The following is a 19,809-nucleotide window of genomic DNA, read 5'->3' as shown; positions in this document are numbered from 1 at the left end:
CCTTTCCTCTCATTACGCCTGCAGTTCACTGTCTACAGAGGACTGGTCTTACCTATGTTGGGCTACTGCAACTGAGTCTTACTATATTTTGGTGGTTGAACTTTCTTGGCTCTGCTACTCATCCAGACCAGGACTGTGGGAAGTGTCCTTTTGTGTTGGGGCCAGGGATTGTGTCTCCCTCAGACTGTGATGAGGCCACTGTCTCCCAGTGGCTATGACTGGTCTTTTCTGAACCCTGTCCATTGTCCACAAGTCCTTAGGGGTCCTGCGCCCGATATTACTTTGACTCCATCTTCAAATTTTGCTTACCTGTCATAGGGCCTCATTACACGGATGGCGGTGAACCATGGCGCTATTAGCACCATGATTCATGCCGGTAAAATACCAGCACCGCCTTGGTGGAAAGGGGAATTACCGCCCCATTCCAAGGTTGGGGGGCAGTAATTCCCCCTTCCACCATTGCCCTTCCCCATTCCCATTTTTGCCCCATAGGGCTCTATGGGAATGGGGAAGGCGCTAATTACGGTACCGCAAATTGCGGTACCGTAATTATCTCCACTGGTCCCTTTGCAGGTTGGTTTTTAACACCTGCAAAACGCAGGCATTTAATTCCCCAACCCGCAAAGGGACCTCGTAGTAAGGCAGTAAGGATTTACCGGTACCGGTAAACCCTTACCGCCATCCATGTAATGAGGCCCATAGTCTTCAATCATCCATTTCCCGTTCACTCTTGGTCAGTAGCTCCTCATTGCAATGAGTTGGTGATTACTGTCTGTCTTTGGCTGGGTCCTCCCTTTGGTAGAGCCTCCCTGCCTCAATGAAACTGGAGGTGAACCTTCTCCAGGTATGTAGGCATATCTGATGCTTCCTCATGTGTTGGACTTACTCTCCTCCTCTCATCTGCTGGAGTCCAGGACGACTGAGATGATGCACTCGTGACCTGGCAACAATCTGATCTCTGACACGGTCCTCTGAGCCAACATTTTCACTCATGCACTGCATCCCGGGCATCCCCCGCACTTGACGTGTGTTTACTGCATGCCTACAACCCAGTAACGCCACTTGACACCTGATGTGTGCATTTGCCCTTCCACTGCCAACAGGCCACAACATTTACATTCCTGGTGATGTATGTATGTTGGAAATTAAGGCCGTTCACATGTTCTGCACTGCCCCCTCTCACTTCCAAACCCAGGTATTCCCTTCAACATGCCTACTCACTGACGTGATGTCAATGTAACCTCGCATCATGGTATCAGTGTGCTTGTCTTCACTCTATTCGAACACCCTAGCATCATTGCGCATTGTGACACTCGTGTATTTTGGTTTTGTGAGTACAATGTAATGCAATGTCACAACTATTGTACATGGCTCTGGGACTGTAGACACCAGGTTCCATCTCATGCTGTTTGGCAATTCATGCATGGCTATGCGGTTTCTGTGTATTGCACATCCAGTGATTGTGAATGAAGCAGGTGCTATGCACCATGCACTACATGTGTTGTTGAGCCCTTGATCACACATCCATGGCTGCATTCATAGCCCTTCCCTTCCATTTACACTGCGTACGTGCATGGTTTTTTGTGCCATGAGTGACATGGCAGGTTAATGTGTTACATGTGAACATTGTGGTAGCTGTGTGAGTGGGCTATGCAATTAACATGGGTCTTCATTTTCTTTTCTGTCCGTGTGCAGGTTATGAAGCACTTGATGCAGAGGAGGAGGGGGAGATGGTAAAGGATAATGAGCTGCTACCAGCCTCCAGTGGAGGACATGGTGTGGTAGCCCATGAAGATCCACTGGTGCTACAGTCCATCCTGGCCCTGACTGTGTCGGACTCCACCTCTGATGATTCCTTTGGATCTGGTGGTGAACCAGATATGGCTTCCTCAACACTATCGCAGGTGAGTGGATCAACTGTGGGTGCTGTTGTGTCCCAAACATCTGCAGTGGGTGAAGACCCCTCACAGGGCCAATCATTGTTGGTACGTCAGTCTGTGATGGTTACCGATGCAGAGTCACGCTCAACAGTATTGGCTCCTAGTCCTGAGACAGCTGATTGATCAAGGGAGGGGTGCAATCCTGCAGCCACAGACAGGCACATAACATCAAGGGCCAGGTTCCCTTGGGCCTGCCAGGCGTGTGGCCCAACAACGCGGTAGCCGTGTGTCATCTGGCAATACTGTGTGGGAGCAGTCTATGTATGGTGTTGTCCAGCAACAGGGGGCTTCCTATGAGATGTTGGCTCAGGGCATGGAAAGGGTGGCCAATTCCATGATGTGCCAGAAAGACAGGTGGGGCTCCAGCTGCAGGCAATGCGGTCCACATGCCGTTCAAACAGGCTGCACATGGAAGCCAGCAACAGGAGGCTACGGCAGAATTCAGGGCTCGGCACGCATCCCTAGCTGCAGAGGGTCGTGCACACAGGAACGCCCTGAGGGAAGAGTATAAGTCCCTCAGAATTACAATGACTGCACTTGAGAAAGCCCGCAGTAGATGGTCTGACCAGCAGATGCAACAGTTGACTCATACCATCACAGAGGAACTCTGTGCATCCTGTGAGGTGTTGCATGGGGACCTCCGAGCCATCATGTTGCAGATGCGAGCATATCAGTCCCGTATGGCCGATACTATGGAGGACCAGGCCAGGGCTATGGTTGGTGATCCTCCCTTAACACTACCACCTTCTGATGCTACACCAGAGGGTGGTGACAATAGCGACAGCTCTCCCAATCCATGAAAGCCGTGCAGCCCATGAACCCATGGAGGTGTTTTGTTCTTTTCTTCTCAACACCCGCACATGTGGGTGTTGACGTGCACCCTACCCCTCCACCCTCCTGGGTGGACCATGGCCTTTTTTTGTTGTTATTTTGGTCTATTGTGCATTTATGTGACATTGCGTTGCTTTGTGTGGCACTGTAGGTTCCAGCTGGACCCATAGAGGCTTATCTCGGGTTGGTGTTTGTGCCTTGGGTCAAGACACATATGCCACTCCTGCTTCCCCTTTCCATGGGCTTGCAAGGAGGGCAGCGTGTGAAAGTAACATTCACAGGCGCATTGGTATTACTTTCTATCTGTGGACAGTCTCAAGTCCGGCCTGTGTATACACCCCTAGTGGGATTCATGATTGTATGTCCAGTGCATGGTTGCCATCCCTTTTTGTTTGTACATTGGGATCCATCCTTTGATCATGTTCCATCTTCATGTATAGGCTTGCCTCTCTGTATTATTGTTGGCCTTCAGTCTGTATGTGCTTCCCTGCCAACTCTAGTTATCAGGGCCACCCAAGATGATGGAAGGGTGGCATGTGCAAGTTACAACATGTTCAGGCACTTGTGCAATAATGATTCTTCACTGTCAGACATATTCACTATTCTGGCCTATGTATCTGGTATGTTGTAGTGCCCAATTGGTGTCCCTGTGTACATTGATAGTTTGATGTGGGAGAGTGACTTGTTTATGAACTTGTTCCGTTGATTGTTGAGCACTTTGTGACAGTGTAGTTGAGTGATGACCATTTCATTAACACTTTTCAAATTGCACGCCATGGCAAGGTGTGGCAACCAGGTGACCTGGAGTGTGTGATGGTTTAGGTCACATAGCAGCATTTAGAGGTGTATGTTGCCATGGTGTTAGTGTCAGGAATGGCACTCTGTCAAGAGTGGCACAGGGTACCCAAGTAGGGTTTGGGTGGCTGTACTGAGGTAAGGTAGCAGATAAGCACACACAGCAGGACGTTCAACAAGAAAGAAGAGTAGGAAACAGTAGCTGTGAGCCAAAAAGGGCAAAAGATAGAAAGGTACAAACAAACTGGATTCCCTCTTGTGGTGTATGCTGAAATGGGAAAGAGTGTTCCACGAACCTTAGGAAACTCCAGCGTTCTGCACAGATTGCTATAACAGAGGCCCACGCTGTATGCTCATGGCTGGGAACAACAGCAGTTGGTGTCTGTAACACTGAAAACGCGACAAAGGAAGGGGCAGAGGTTGCCTGCCGGAAACCAACAGGCAAGCTCTGTACAAAGGGATTACATAAGACACATGAGAAGACAAGAACAGAAATATCCAGCGAAAAGGAAGTCAATGAGCAATCTAGCAGAAGGAAATGAAGGAAAGGCAGTTAGACTGAAATAGATAACCTAAGGTGGAGTACAGGGGAATCAATGAAGAGAACAAGGAGCAGCAGTCAGGAAAACAGAAGGCTGCAAAGTAGGAAGCAGGTCTGCAGTCAAGGGTGGCACTAGGTGTAGGCAAACTGTATTGGACTGCGGAGGACTGTAGTAGGCTGAAAGGCAGGGAGTCCAGAAGAACAGGACAGAGAGAGATTAGTAGTAGGCGACAGACAGAGAGCCCAAAAGAATAGGGCCGCTAGGTAGGGAGCCCAGAGGAGCAGGGCTGTAGGCAGCGAAGAGGTGCAGGCTGCAAGGTAGGGTGCCCAGGGAACAAGGGCTTGGAGACAGCAGAAGGTTGCAAGCTGCACGGTAGGGAGCCCAGAGGACAAGGGCGGTAGGCAGCCGGAGTGAAGCAGGCTGCAGGGCAGGGAGCTAAGAGGACAAGGACGGTAGGCAGCCGGAGTGAGGCAGGCTGCAGGGCAGGGAGCCCAGAGGACAAGGATTGTAGGCAGCCGGAGTGAGGCAGGCTGCAAGGCGGGCAGCAGAGGACTAGGATTGTAGGCAGCCGGAGTGAAGCAGGCTGCAGAGCAGGGAGCCCAGAGGACAAGGACGGTAGGCAGCCGGAGTGAGTGAGGCAGGCTGCAGGGCAGGGAGCCCAGAGGACAAGGATTGTAGGCAGCCGGAGCGAGGCAGGCTGCAAGGCGGGCTGCAGATGTCTTGTGTTGAGAGTCGTGATGATATAGGAGACCTCCGTCCCCAAGTGCCGCACAGGGAGAAACACTAATTCACTCCCTGTGCAACCTTTGAGGCCCCAGGTGGAGAAAATCCGGAGCCGGAACCGAAGTACTAGGAACCCCAAGGCAGCTGTGAAAAAAGGCAATGATTATATACCAAGCAGACAGGATACTACATGTATTAGCCAGCAGACAATCAGAGTCTTACTGGGGATCTGATGAAAGGGATGGTGAACCTGAATGGGAGGATGGTTCCGGGACTCACGTAGGCAAAGGACCCACCCTGCGGGATAGGTCTGGATGGTCTTCGCCGGTCTCCACCTGGAGAGTGTCTGTATTGTAGAAGGGACCCAGGTAATCAGATGGCAGCCACCAACTGGAAAGTGAGATTACCCGTGCAGAGGTGCAATCAGGGAGGCCCAAGAGAGGTCCATTGCAGAAAAAGGTCTGAAGCCAGGAAGAGCCGTCCGAACCAAATGGAAGAACAAAAACGCGATCCAGAGGAAGTCCGTAGTTCAGTCCGAGGTCAGGAGCCGTAATGAGCAGAAGAGCCGATGTAGCAATCGCCCAGCGTGATCCACAAGGAGTCCAGAAAACAAAAGCCAGGTCCAAGGAAGCCAGGTAAGGAACATAGGTAAGTAAGCCAAACAGTGTTTCCAGGTAAACCAGCTGTGAAGCGTGGTGTACCGGCACTGCACTGCTTAAATACCGTCTACTTCCTGGTCACATGACACTAAACGGAGTCACGTGACCGCGAACCTGGGGCACGTGACCGTCTCCTCGGGTCACATGATCGGGCCACAACGATACGAGCGAGTGTGTTACTGCTCGAGTGGTGGCCTAATCTCCATGGCAACTGCCAATGGAGAAATGGCCGCAACCGCGACTGTAGGGTGTATGGCGTTTGTCTTGCTAGCGCGCGAGCCAAACTGGGTTGCCTGCGTGAGCCCCGGGAAACAGGTGAATGGGAGGGACAGGTTACAAGACTGGGTGACGGGACATGGCCGGAGGAACGACCCGAAGGCATGACAGCAGAGGACTAGGACTGTAGGCAGCCGGAGTGAGGTAGGCTGCAGGGCAAGGAGCCCAGAGGACAAGGACTGTCGGCAGCCGGAGTGAGGCAGGCTGCAGGGCAAGGAGCCCAGATGAGCAGGGCCGCAAGGAGTGAGCCCAGAGGAGCAGGGCCGCTGACTGTAGAGGGCTGCAGAGGACTGTAATAGGCTGCAAGGCAGGGAGCCCGGAAAGGGCACTGGATCAAAACAGGATAATGCAGCAACAGGAACAGCATACAAAGTAGCGGGTCAATGCAAACAGGAGCGGGGAGATCTCAAGATGCAAGACCCTGTGCTCCTGCAGGCAGCTGCTTATATACAGCCCTGCCCTGTTCTGAGGCAGGCTAATTGACAGCACCTGTAGCAGCACACCTGAAGACAATCTGCCTCCTCCCTCTCTGGTCCTGAGCAGGTGGAAGTAGCACTGGCCGCTAGGGCTTCTGGGGATTGTGGTCCCAATAACGATGAATGAGAATAGCCAGGAATTGAGGACTCTAGCCAGGTGCATTATGGTAAATGTAGTTAATTGAATAAAATAAAAAAGAACCAAAGTTGAGCAAATGGAAATAAAAGACCAAGGCATGAAAAGGAGTTGTTCAAGGAGTATTAGGATGATAAATGAGTACCAAGTAGTCCATGATGGTTGCCAATGCGTGTGCCAGTAGCGCGGGCATGACAGTATGCCCCTCTCCATGCCCCTCTCCAGGCCCCCTGAAGACTGACCAACAAGAAGAGCACGTCCAAGGCCTGTCACACTGCGAGAGAGTCTTATACCGAAAAGGCACATCACGAAGCACCAAAAACTTTTTAATGCTGCAAGGTGAGAGTCTTGAAGGGAGGAGACATTACCAATGTTTCGAACCTTTGAGGTAGAATTCAGAAAAGACAACTTCTTAGGGACCCAACATCCAACAGTGCGTTCATGAACTGAGGAACTGTTGGGATGTGCTGCAGGCTCCATGGCATATATTGCTTTTAAAGAAGTGGTCTTCCTTAGGACTGGCAATGGTACAGTGCTGAAAGGTGGAACCAGAGATTCAGCTGAATTGGTTGCTCTAGGACGGTCGTCCAAATTGTCAGAAGCAGCAATGGCAACATGAAGATTTGCGACAGAGACTTCAGGAGTAACAAAAGTTGCAGGAACACCATGAGTTGCAGGAAGATCAGGAATGGCAGTAGGAAGTTCAGATGCTGTAACAGCTGGAAGTATAGGTGTCTCAGGAGCACCAGCTGACAGGGACGCAACTGAGACTGATGGCGTTGTGACTGGTAGTTTAGGTGCTGCAGAGGCACCAACAGGATCTACCGGAGCTGTAGCCTTAATAGGAGAACTTTTAACCGGCTTCGAAACAGGTACTGTCCTTGCAGGCAGAGAGGAAGGGGGTGCTTCGACTGCAGTAGGAGTGATCTGAGATGGGGCATCAGTAGCAGATTCAGGAGTACTAGCAGGGGGAGCAGCAGAGATTGGGCTAGCAGATCTTGTAACAACTAGCATGGTGGATGTAGGACCAGGAAAGGGTAAGCCTTCCGAAGGCTGGCCTGCAAAGTCTTGTGTGCCCAAGTTGATACATGGATCTGGGGTATTGACAGTAGGCAAAGTTGGATTCCAGACAGGTACTGGGTATGTTTCAGGATCTGACTCATGGTCAGGAGTGCCAATGTTCATAGAAGCAGAGTACATCTCAGATCTGGTCACTTCAGTAGAGGCTGTAAGTGGGAGTAAAGGACTGACATCAAGGGCAAGAATGGAACAATCCTTTGACTCAGCGGAATGTCCAGTCAGATGATTACACTTGATCTTTGGTGTAATGGCCGTGTGAGCGATCTGGCCCACTGGAGGAGTCCATTCTTCACTATCTGAACGACAGCCTGTGTTACTGTGGCTAGTAAGTGAATGAGCGGTGTCAAGCTTTAACTGGTATGTATATGCCAGGTTCAGGTCTTCCAACTGCTCTGTATAAGTCTGTATCCTCTTCTGCGTTACCAGTACAGGCCTTAATCTGTTGAACTCTAAAGACAGAAGGTCGGGTGTTGGACATAGTGTCAGATGGTCTGGTAGATTATGTCCTTTAACTAGATTCTTATAATACAGATAGACAAATTCATCATAGAGGTCTTCGGTTTGTCTTTTAAGGCTTAAGAGTTGTTCTTGTAACAGGTATGTTCCATTAGCCTGTTCTACAGCTTCAGAATCTGGTGTAGCAGAAAATTCGGGTCTTGCAATAGGCAGACTGACCTTAGAGTTATCATGGTTAGTAGTTACTGGGGAAGCATTAAGACAACCGATGGTCAGTATTGGTCTTTTGTACCCAGAACCTGCTGCACTAACCTCAGGATACTGAATGCCTTGTCCGGTTAAATGAGTGTTTACAGCAGTCAGGGGAGGTTGTGTAGCTTGCCAAGCTGATCTTGAGCATATCACTTTGGCAACAGCGTACTCTGGTTGAGAGTCTGCCACAATGAATGCAATATCCTTGGCTGTAGCAGTGTTATGACATTGGTCCTGAGACAGGGTAGCCTGGGATAAAGAAATACAAGGTTTGTGTACCGGCTGAATGTGGAATGTAGTGTCAGAAGAAATGCCAGAAACCGCATGAGTGTTTTCCACTGGTTGGGCTAACAAAATCTGCAGGAATTCATTTTCTTGCTGTAGCTCTTCTATAGATAGAGACTGCGGATCATAGTTGCAAATGTCATAGTAGTTACACATGGAAGGGTCAGCGAGCCAGTGAGTGTAGTACTGTGCTTGTAAACCTTTGTTTAAACTATGGTTTTTGTTTGCAGTCTTTAAGAAAACTTTAGATTTTTGCAGAGGTTTCTTGAACCGAAAAGAAAGCATCTTTGGTCTGTGTGTGCCCTTCCTGCCTATGGAACAAGAATATTTTTGTTCTTGCGTTCTGTCAGGAATGGCACTCTGTCAAGAGTGGCACAGGGTACCCAAGTAGGGTTTGGGTGGCTGTGCTGAGGTAAGGTAGCAGATAAGCACACACAGCAGGAAGTTCAACAAGAAAGAAGAGTAGGAAACAGTAGCTGTGAGCCAAAAGGGGCAAAAGATACAAAGGTATAAACAAACTGGATTCCCTCTTGGGGTTTATGCTGAAATGGGAAAGAGTGTTCCACGAACCTTAGGAAACTCCAGCCTTCTGCACAGATTGCTATAACAGAGGCCCACGCTGTATGCTCATGGCTGGGAACAACAGCAGTGGGTGTCTGTAACACTGAAAACGCAACAAAGGAAGGGGCAGAGGTTGCCTGCCGGAAACCAACAGGCAAGCTCTGTACAAAGGGATTACATAAAACACATGAGAAGACAAGAACAGAAATATCCAGCGAAAAGGAAGTCAATGAGCAATCTAGCAGAAGGAAATGAAGGAAAGGCAGTTAGACTGAAATAGATAACCTAAGGTGGAGTACAGGGGACTCAAGGAAGAGAACAAGGAGCAGCAGTCAGGAAAACAGAAGGCTGCAAAGTAGGATGCAGGTCCGCAATCAAGAGTGGCACTAGGTGCAGGCAAACTGCATTGGACTGCGGAGGACTGTAGTAGGCTGAAAGGCAGGGAGTCCAGAAGAACAGGACAGAGAGTGATTAGTAGTAGGCGACAGACAGAGAGCCCAAAAGAATAGGGCCTCTAGGTAGGGAGCCCAGAGGAGCAGGGCTGTAGGCAGCGAAGAGGTGCAGGCTGCAAGGTAAGGAGCCCAGGGAACAAGGGCTTGGAGACAGCAGAAGGTTGCAAGCTGCACGGTAGGGAGCCCAGAGGACAAGGGCGGTAGGCAGCCGGAGTGAAGCAGGCTGCAGGGCAGGGAGCCCAGAGGACCAGGACGGTAGGCAGCCAGAGTGAGGCAGGCTGCAGGGCAGGGAGCCCAGAGGACAAGGATTGTAGGCAGCCGGAGTGAGGCAGGCTGCAGAGCAGGGAGCCCAGAGGACCAGGACGGTAGGCAGCCAGAGTGAGGCAGGCTGCAGGGCAGGGAGCCCAGAGGACAAGGATTGTAGGCAGCCGGAGTGAGGCAGGCTGCAGAGCAGGGAGCCCAGAGGACAAGGACGGTAGGCAGCCGGAGTGAGGCAGGCTGCAGGGCAGGGAGCCCAGAGGACAAGGATTGTAGGCAGCCGGAGTGAGGAAGGCTGCAAGGCGGGCTGCAGAGGACTAGGACTGTAGGCAGCCGGAGTGAGGTAGGCTGCAGGGCAGGGAGCCCAGAGGACAAGGACTGTCGGCAGCCGGAGTGAGGCAGGCTGCAGGGCAAGGAGCCCAGAGGAGCAGGGCAGCAAGGAATGAGCCCAGAGGAGCAGGGCCGCTGACTGTAGAGGGCTGCAGAGGACTGTAATAGGCTGCAAGGCAGGGAGCCCGGAAAGGGCAGTGGATCAAAACAGGATAATGCAGCAACAGGAACAGCATACAAAGTAGCGAGTCAATGCAAACAGGAGCGGGGAGATCTCAAGATGCAAGACCCTGTGCTCCTGCAGGCAGCTGCTTATATACTGCCCTGCCCTGTTCTGAGGCAGGCTAATTGACAGCACCTGTAGCAGCACACCTGAAGACAATCTGCCTCCTCCCTCTCTGGTCCTGAGTAGGTGGAAGTAGCACTGGCCACTAGGGCTTCTGGGGATTGTGGTCCCAATAACGATGAATGAGAATAGCCAGGAATTGAGGACTGTAGCCAGGTGCATTATGGTAAATGTAGTTAATTGAATAAAATAAGAAAGAACCAAAGTTGAGCAAATGGAAATAAAAGACCAAGGCATGAAAAGGAGTTGTTCAAGGAGTATTAGGAGGATAAATGAGTACCAAGTAGTACATGATGGTTGCCAATGCGTGTGCAAGCAGCGCGGGCATGACAGTTAGTGACATGCTACATCTTCCATGTGCTACTTTTTTGCACATCAGATTGAGTTGTTTTAAGTTCTAAGGGATGCACACAATGTGGCACTTCCAAGGACAGGTTCTCAGGGTGGTAAGGTGATTGTCCCTTTGTCATCATCGATTGTCACCTGGAATGTGCCAGGGCTGTGTGCTCTCCGCAGGGTATGGATTTTAGGTGAAAAATTGTGCCACAAGCTGGGTACAGGCAGCCTCACCACGTGCCACGTGGATGTGGGGTCACCACCATGTCCACCGGTACGCCACGCCATGTTGCAACATTGTGCAGGACACATGCTGCCATGATGATCCTGCATACTACTGGTGGTGCATATAGTAGCTCACCACCAGAGTGGTCAAGGGAGCGGAAGCGTGACTGTGCGCTCCCCTATGTTCCTAGTTGCAGTATGGGCTGCATTGTATCTTACCTGTGATGGTGTGGTGGGGTTCTGTATTGGCATCCTCATGTAGGTCCTTAGAGGGTAGGCACTGTCCCCTGTGGAGGCGGGATGTGTTGTCAGTGGTGTGGTTTTGTCTGTGTGAGTCAAGCAGGGCCATTTGTACTCACCAATGAGCCGTGTGTTGCCATGCCTCCCAGCTTCCAGGGTCCGCCGTAGAGGTGACATTCTGAATATGAAACTGTCATGGGTGGACCCTGGATAGTTTGCATTTACAGAGGTAATGATTCCCTTGGCATCACATACAACCTGCGCGTTGATAGAATGCCAGTTCTTGCGATTGCGATAGATGTGCTCTGTGGCCCTAGGTGGACGTAGGGCCACATGGGTGCAATCAATGGCACCAAGCACTTTGGGGAAGTGCACCACCCTATAAAAGTCCTGGACCACTGCCTGCCTTTCTGCTGGTGTTCTGGGCATATATGTGTGTCTGTGGACTGAGGGGCGTGCAGTCATTATAGCCAACACCTGTTGTGGGCAGTCTGACTGCGTAGCCTGTGAGATACCCCTGACAAAAGCAGTTGTCCAAAGAAATGACCCAGTGGCCAAAAAATCCAGTACATTGAGGCCCTTCTCCAAGAGCCTCAGTGCTTGGGAGCACAGGGTGGGTGATGTGAGGTCATCTTCCCACTCTCTGACCAGGTCTAATATGATATGAGGTGGAAACCTATACCTGGCATAGACCTGGTCATCAGGCATCCCAAAAGGCTGGTCCTGGGTAAAAAAAGCATGCCCTGGCTACCCTTCGCCTCCTGCGGTGTCCCACGATCACGGCTGTGAAAAATGGTACATTCATCGTAGCTGTATATGCGCATTGGCTTTTGCACACACTTTTTATGCATTGTTTTTAGTGCCAGCTTTTGCGTGTTGAATGTGTTTCCGGATTAGCGTGTCTTTTTCCACACTCCGGAGAGCCCTGTTTGATTCCATGAATACGTGTTGTTAGCGCACGTGTGGGCGTTGCAAGTATTTTACTGTGGTACTTCCCACGTAACGCCCACATTTACGCTTGGTGTTTCCCATTCCACATGTTCCGCCCCCTTTTTAGGTGACTGCGCTAGACGGTATCCGCCTTCGCTGGGCGTCTCGCACAAGGCGTTCATGGTGTCGCAGTGACGTGTTGGACCTGCGCGGATTCAGCACAAGTCTCGGGTAAGCCACACGCAATGTGTTCCATGAATCAATGAAAGGGCACTTGCACACGTTTTGCACGCAATCGCACGTTTTTTCGCACAATTTTATTCCATGATTCGGGCTATATATCTCCTAAATATTCAATCTCTTCCCTATACATGTTTTACTTTTCCTTACTGTGAGTCATCCCTACATCATGCAACTTCTTGAATACTCTCTCTATCCTTCTATTATGTTCTTCTTCATTCTCAGCGTACACCAGAATGTCATCCTGGAAAAAGATGACCCCTGCTTCTCCGTCCAGAATGCGATACATAATTTTTTGAAACACTAAACTCACTGATATTAGTCCAAACAGCATTCTGCGATATTGGTAGAGCCCTTCTGGAGTAATGAAAGCCGTCAACTTCCTTGACTCTTAGTGTAACTTCACTTGATGGCAAGCAGCTGTAAGATCAAGTGTTAAGAACACTTTTGCTGACCCCAATGTCGAAATCAATGCTTGAATATTCAGTAGTGGATGCCTTTCTGGGATTATGCACTTATTTAGTTCTCTTAAATCGATGCATACTCTGACCTTCCCTGAGTTTTTTCTTTCTACAACCAGAAGGGAGACCCACTCAGCTGCATCAATGCTTTCAAGAATACCTTGTTCTTCTAGTTTCTTAAGTTCCATTTTACTTTGAGCTTTTAGAGACCTTTTGGTAACATGCATGCAATGGATGGGATGCAGAATAACTCTGACACCAAATAATTGAACCAACTCAGAAAGATGGCAAAGTTGTCTGTTTTAATGTCAATTCTCTAAAACAAGGAGTTGCAACAGACATCAATGGACGTTTTCTCGAGCTCTCATACATTTAATACAAAATCACAGTTATACAGTATAAATGTGTCATACGTGACATCATACTATGTGGCTAATGCGAGAAACCACAAGGGATTGTGATACGCTCAAAGGGAACATCTAAGTATACTTTCTATAAGTGGTTGGGTTGTGATTGAGTGCCTGTCAGATGGAAGGGGGCAGGCCTTCCTGCAGAGGTATTTGGCTGTTGCTCTACACTCCTCCTCTGGTCGAGCCATCAACCACACCTTCACTGCTCTCCACAGCTTTATTCCTCCTCTTAAAGAAGTGTTTTTTTGGAGTCCAAATCTTCATCACTCCATTCAGGGACCGGGCTGACTTGACATGTTCATCCACACTCCAGGTCATGTAACTGCACTGCCCATTCGTATTGAAATAGACCCATCGTCCCACATACTTCGTGTGATTCTTTGGATGCAGGACCTTCGTTCCCTCAGGTGCTACGATGCTAGCCTCTATGAATTTTCTGATATCTTTGTCTGTCAATTTCTTGGGTCCAAAACCTGATTCGACATCAATCATGATCTTCATTCCTACTGCCTTCTTTGCTATCTTCTTACACTGTGTAATTATTATCCTGATCACACAAAATTCCAAACATCACCATCATTAACACTGCTCCAAGAAACTTGAAGATGTTCGCCATCCACAGCGGAATCCATGGGAATATGGATGCAAACCAACTGTCATCTGCAATGTTCTCTGTCTCATCTTCCATCTTGTTGTGCTGGTTCGTCAACAGCATTATGGCATCTGTCAAGGTTGCATTCTCGTCATCATCAGAAGGTTTGAAAGTGGAACATGATGGCCCAATTTTGGCATAAACTCCTCCTTCCATCGCTGTGATCATGTCAAGGACATATCTGTTCTGCATGGTCATCAATCGTATGGCCCTTAGCGCTTCCTTGATAGCATTGAATCCCTGTATGGTGGTGTTGATTGTCTGCAGAAGTTCCCATCTGGTAATTTGCAACCATTTGGCATTAGCCATCATCTGTATCCCAGGCATGAAGATACTCGTGAAGATCGTAGCAGTCTTGCTGAACAACCTGTGTTCATATGCAGTGGCCTCATATGCATCTATTGATTTTGCTGAGAAGTAGTTCCCCCTTCTGGTCCAAATTACAAATTCAACCGATCTTCCTCTTCTCAAATGAGCATCTACTTTTGGAAATTCTCCAATGTTCAAGTCACTCTGAGGAATCACTAATGCTGGAACATGGACAAGCACCAAGGAACCAATTCCTCCCAATCCTTAGGCAGCTTCATGTAGGCCCTAAGACCATAAGCCCAATATCGATCCATCAGAACAGCTGTCCCTGCTGCCATGCTGGAAATGTCAACTGTAGTTTTACAGCCTTTATTATCTCTCAGATGATTGTTTCCATGTCTCCGGAAGCACAATGTCGCATTCGCCAATCACAACCATAGGACCTGATTCATATTCTAGCCATGTCAGAAGTTTGGCATGCTTAGCCCATGACTTTAAACATCCATCGTTCAATCTCTGCATCTCTTGCACATATTCTGCCTTTAGTAAGTGAGCTGTGCAGGACATCAGTCCTTCTTCCCATCCCTTCTTGGATTTCACTTGTCCATAGACTAAGACTTGAGTTTGTTCCCCACATCCAGGCCATCCAGCTCCTTCCATTTTTATCAGGGCAGTTCAGTCTCTTCATCTCTGTAATGACTACCTCTTCCTGTCACAGGATACGTAAGCATTTTGCTCTTCCATGCAGGCTCCTTTGCTCCTTTTCCATCTGTGTAGTCTTGATATAATCATCCTGGAATGGAAATGACCACTTCGATCTCCACCGCAGAGTGGCCCAACTTCCCTGAAATTGTCCTTGGGTCATGCATGCTGCAAGATGAACAAGACATCTGGCATCGTGTTCTGGGACTTCTCCTGAAATAAAAGTTTGCACTGTATTCATGGCATAGGGTATGAGAGCACAGACATAGCAACTCTCCATAGATGTTCTCTCTCCCACCCTTTTCATGTGCTTATACCCCATATGATGATCTGTAAATGTAAGCACATCAAAAGCAGTTCCTGTAGTAGGGGGAACCATAGTGGCCTCTACCTCAGTGGGAGCACTAGGATAATAGAGACTGTAAACGAAGAGGGATAGGAAGACAAAGAGTGTAATTGTGCAGGCATATATCATGCACCAGAACAATGACATCCACCATTTGTGACATCCTAGTACTTGTTCTTTCTCTAGAACCGTGCCAGCTTCCAAATTAATCATTTTGAATACACTTTACCAATTTATTTTACACCTGTAGTTGCAGTATCTGCTCAATGTTTGCAATTAGCATCCTTCTAATAACAGGGCCATTTTTAGGATCCTGTACAGAAGTGTGAATATCAACATCTCCTCTGACAAGAGCAGGATAAGCAAATACAAAAACAGCAAGCACGAGACTATGCACATCACTGTCTGTGAGGACCATAGAGGTTAGCTCATTAGAACAAGTATGCACCAAGAAATAAATCTGAATATTGAGCTTGTTTCCAATTTCTGATCAAGAACTGACGTTTAGGCATAACCTTGATACGTCAATATAATTCTAAAGTTCATGTTTCAAGATTCCTAAGACTATCAGCAAAGGTTTGCAATCCTACAAAAATATCTATAATGAGTGTCCGATTGAGTCTTAGTCCAAACGCAAAAACTGCATTTATCAACTATTTGCCTTGTAGTCTTTCTTCTTGGTCATCAATCGAGTATGCACACACTCAAATTCTTCTTCTTGTCTTGCTTATGGATCGGAAATGGTGGGAGGGTAGGTCTCACCTTTATATGCCTTCATATCATTTAAGTAAAGCCAAGCTCATCTCCCTTGCACCTTCACAGCTGAGGGGGTTATATTTTCAATGCAAAAGGGGCCATGAAAACGTGGCTCATGCTACTTTCTGGTGAAGCTTTTCACTAATGCAGAATCTCCAACAAACAACTTGGGTGTCGATAAAAGTTCACGTGATCCGGTTGCTGAATTGTCTTCATCTGTGTTCTGAGAACAAGCCCCCTGACGCTTGATTTGATCTGAAATGAGAGAGATGCTAGAGGTCATACATGTCAAATAATCATGCAGTTCATCACCTAAAGTCTTAGCTACACTCTGGGCATCACTTCTACTCCTAGACGGAGGTGTAAGAGGTGTTCTCATTCACTACCCTGTCACTATTTTGTGGGGGGTGAGGTGGTGGTCTGAATCTGGCTGATTCCGAAGGGCATATAAAGCTAAGTGTAGGCAATATAGCCATCCCTTCTTCAATTTTAATTTCATCTTGGTAATTTTTTCTTTAAGGAGGCCATTGAGTCTCTCACATATTCTGTTTGCTTGCGGGTAATAAGCAGAAGAAAACTTGTGTTTTATATGCAATAGGAGCCCTATCTGTTCAAATACCTCATTCACAAAATGCGGCCCATTGTCGGAAGTTAGCACTTCATACACACCCCATCATGGAAAGACTTTGCATACTAAAAACTTTGCTGCGCAAGTGGCATCAGGTTGTGTACACGGACCTGCCTCGATCCACCTAGAGAAGGGACACACCGCCACTAATAGATATCTATATAAATTACACACCTGGAGCATATCGACATAGTCAATATGTAAATGCTAAAATGGACCATTTGGTATTACCCCTCTAATTGTTCTCAGTGTATGCCCATCAGTAAACGTTTGACACACGATGCAATTCACCATAATTAATGAAAAGTGTTCTAACAAATTCGGAACAAACCAGTCTTCCGCAATCGTTGCAGCAAGACTCTCCCCAGTTACATGCGCAGCATAATGCAGCTGTTAAAGTGTGACTTTTAACAATGCTACTGGCATCACCAGCTTTCAGTGCTATCTTGTCACCATAATGCTTCACTGGGGGATAAAGAACACCTCCTTCGCTTCCATGATTCCTGCTCTTCCTGATGTGCGCTTCCTTGAATCTCCATTAATTGGGTCATTGACAATTTATTAAACCCTTCTTCTACTACCATGGTCATGACTACCTTTTCTTTAAAAGTCAGGACTATCAAAACTCAAAATATCTGGAGAATATGCCACCCTTTTGTCTGCAGCTTCGTTTCACTAAGAGATAAAATCTGTTCGCTTATTTGAGCAGCACACTTAACGGCTGCTATGGCCACTATTGTGCTTTAATAAGCCTGTCCAATAAGGATGCATGTTGCACTGGATTGCCGTCCATACAGAGGTAACACCTCCTTTTCCAAAGTGCTAGCGCTGCGTGTACGGTTGAAGTCACATATGCAGAGTCACTGTACACTGTCACTTCCTGCGCTTTGTGTTTCTCGAGCATGACAATAAGTGCCATCAATTCAGCTGCTTGTGCTGAAAAGTGAGACGGTAGCCTTGCACTTGCTGCAACTTCAAATTTCCCATTTAACTTGTGCTTTACTACTTCTGTGCCTGAATGCCTTTTCCCACTAGTTTGATCAATTTTCAAAGAACCATCAATAAAGAGAATTTCCCCTCCTGACAAAGCATTTTCTTTCACATGGGGTACATCATTATAAGATACAACATAATTAGCACAGTCATGCACTTGATTGCCTTCTGCTATTGGCTCAGCTATAAACATGGCAGGATTCACTATTTTACATCTAACAATTTTAATTGCTGGGTTCGAAATGATTACTTCATAGGCGGAAGTTCTTTGGGATGTCAATGTACCTTTGGGCTTCTGTAAAATGGCAAACAGAGCATGCTCAATAAAGAAAGTAATAGAGCAGCGCATAAAAATACTTGTAGAGTTCTCAATTGTGAACGCGGTGGATGCCAATGACTGCTTGCATAACTCGGCATAAAATCCCACTGTAAAACGCTAAAGGCTTGTACCGCAATGTAGTACTTTGTGTAAACACTGCTGTCATAACTATCCCATTTGTGTGTGAAAATAAATAAAACTCCTCAGCAAAATTGGGAATTTCTTAAACAGGGGCTGCACAAATTGCTTTTTTCAATTCCTCAAACCCTTCCTCATTTCTTCAGTCCACTCTATTTTCCTATTTTCACTTTATTCAGTTGTGCTTTCTTTAAAGCTTAAGGAATCTTGTGTATGAACTGTAATCAAATGCCCAGGCCCTAATATCATTGCATAGTCCCAGAAACTGTTGCATCTGTTTCACTGTATTTGGCTTTACGGTTTTAATAATAGCCTCAGCCCTTTCTGGTGTCACCTTCTTCCCTTCATGTAAAATGAACAGCCCGATGTATACCACTTCTTCTTGGCAGTATTGTAACTTCTCTTTGTTTACTTTGTATCCCTTGTCTGCTAGAATAGTCATCAACTGAATCGAATCTTGCTTGCACTCATCTTCTGTCATGCTGAAAATTAAAATGTTATCTACGTATTGTATCACTGCACTCTTAAGATCAATATTGCCCAAGTCCATCTACAAGACTCTATTAAAGATCGATGGAGACTCACAGTACACCTGGGGTAAGCAAGTATGTTTCAGTCGAGTTTGGCAAAACGTAAAGGAAGTCAAGTCTTGTGAATCCATGTGCAACGGGATTGAGAAAAAAGCATTCTTCTAATCAATCACAGTGAAATATCGAGCTTCCACTGGGATACTGCATAGTATCTCGCCCGATTGGGAACTAAAGGAAATTCTGCCTGTACAATCTGGTTAAACGGTCTCATATCTAAATCTCCATGACCCTGCCTTCGATTTTTTGATCGGATACACTGCGGTATTACACAATGATTCTGATGGCACCAGAATACCTTGTTTCATCAGTGCTGAAAAAGTCTGAAATATTCCCTCCTCAGCCTCTCGAGACATGGGGTACTGTCTTGCTCAAGGTAAAATCGCCTCTGGCTTCATTTTTATTTTAACTTCCCCTATTCTCTTTAATAGGCCTATGTCATAAGGGCATGTGGTCCAAAGGACACTTAGCACTTTCTCCAAATCTTCCTGAAAAAATGCTGGATGCTGCTGCAATATCGCCATTCGCTGTGGGACTTCCCTTTTCTCTATTATTATCCACTATGTGATGCTCATAACTAACTAACTAACTAACTAACTAAAGAGTTTCTTATATAGCGCATTCACTCAACCAAAGGTCTCAAGGCGCTTAGATAGACATATACAAACGCATAACACATACGTTCCGAAAAAGAGGAGTCGAGGTAGATGCCATGAATCATGGCGAACACCACTTATTGTTTGTCTGGTCTTCCCTAAACATGTCAGCATCAGTGATGTCAGTCAATTTGTACCCCTCTTCGAGAGCTATTACTGTCCTCCATGGTCTACCCTCATTCGTCCATTCCTTCAAGCATCGCCATTTGCCTTTGTACTATGGCTGCTTCCAATTCTATAGGGATAGTCTGTCCCCCTCTTCGTCCATAGGTATCTGTGGCCTAAACAAGAACTCATCAGGTATCCTCACAGTTTTCCCCACTAAACCAGGTAGCCATGTCAGTAGAATGCTTACTCTGTACAGAAATACTTCTGGATCCACTGGAACGCCTCACAGAGCCACTTGCCCTTTGAACACCAGTATACATTCGCCCGAGTTTAAATAGTGTATTCCTGGAGTGGAGCACACTGTCCCTTGATCAG

At 47.4% G+C, this 19,809-nt stretch overlaps 1 pseudogene; it reads left to right on the top strand.

The window, feature by feature from the left end:
- The window catches only part of LOC138580020 (ferritin heavy chain, oocyte isoform-like), a 61,323-nt pseudogene that overhangs the window by 19,459 nt on the left and 22,055 nt on the right, over window positions 1–19,809 (top strand).

This window comes from Ambystoma mexicanum, chromosome 3p, assembly GCF_040938575.1.
Source record: "Ambystoma mexicanum isolate Mex_15411 chromosome 3p, UKY_AmexF1_1, whole genome shotgun sequence".
NCBI lineage: Eukaryota > Metazoa > Chordata > Amphibia > Caudata > Ambystomatidae > Ambystoma > Ambystoma mexicanum.
Note: the sequence above shows the minus strand (reverse complement) of the source record. Positions and strands in the feature narration are given on the sequence as shown.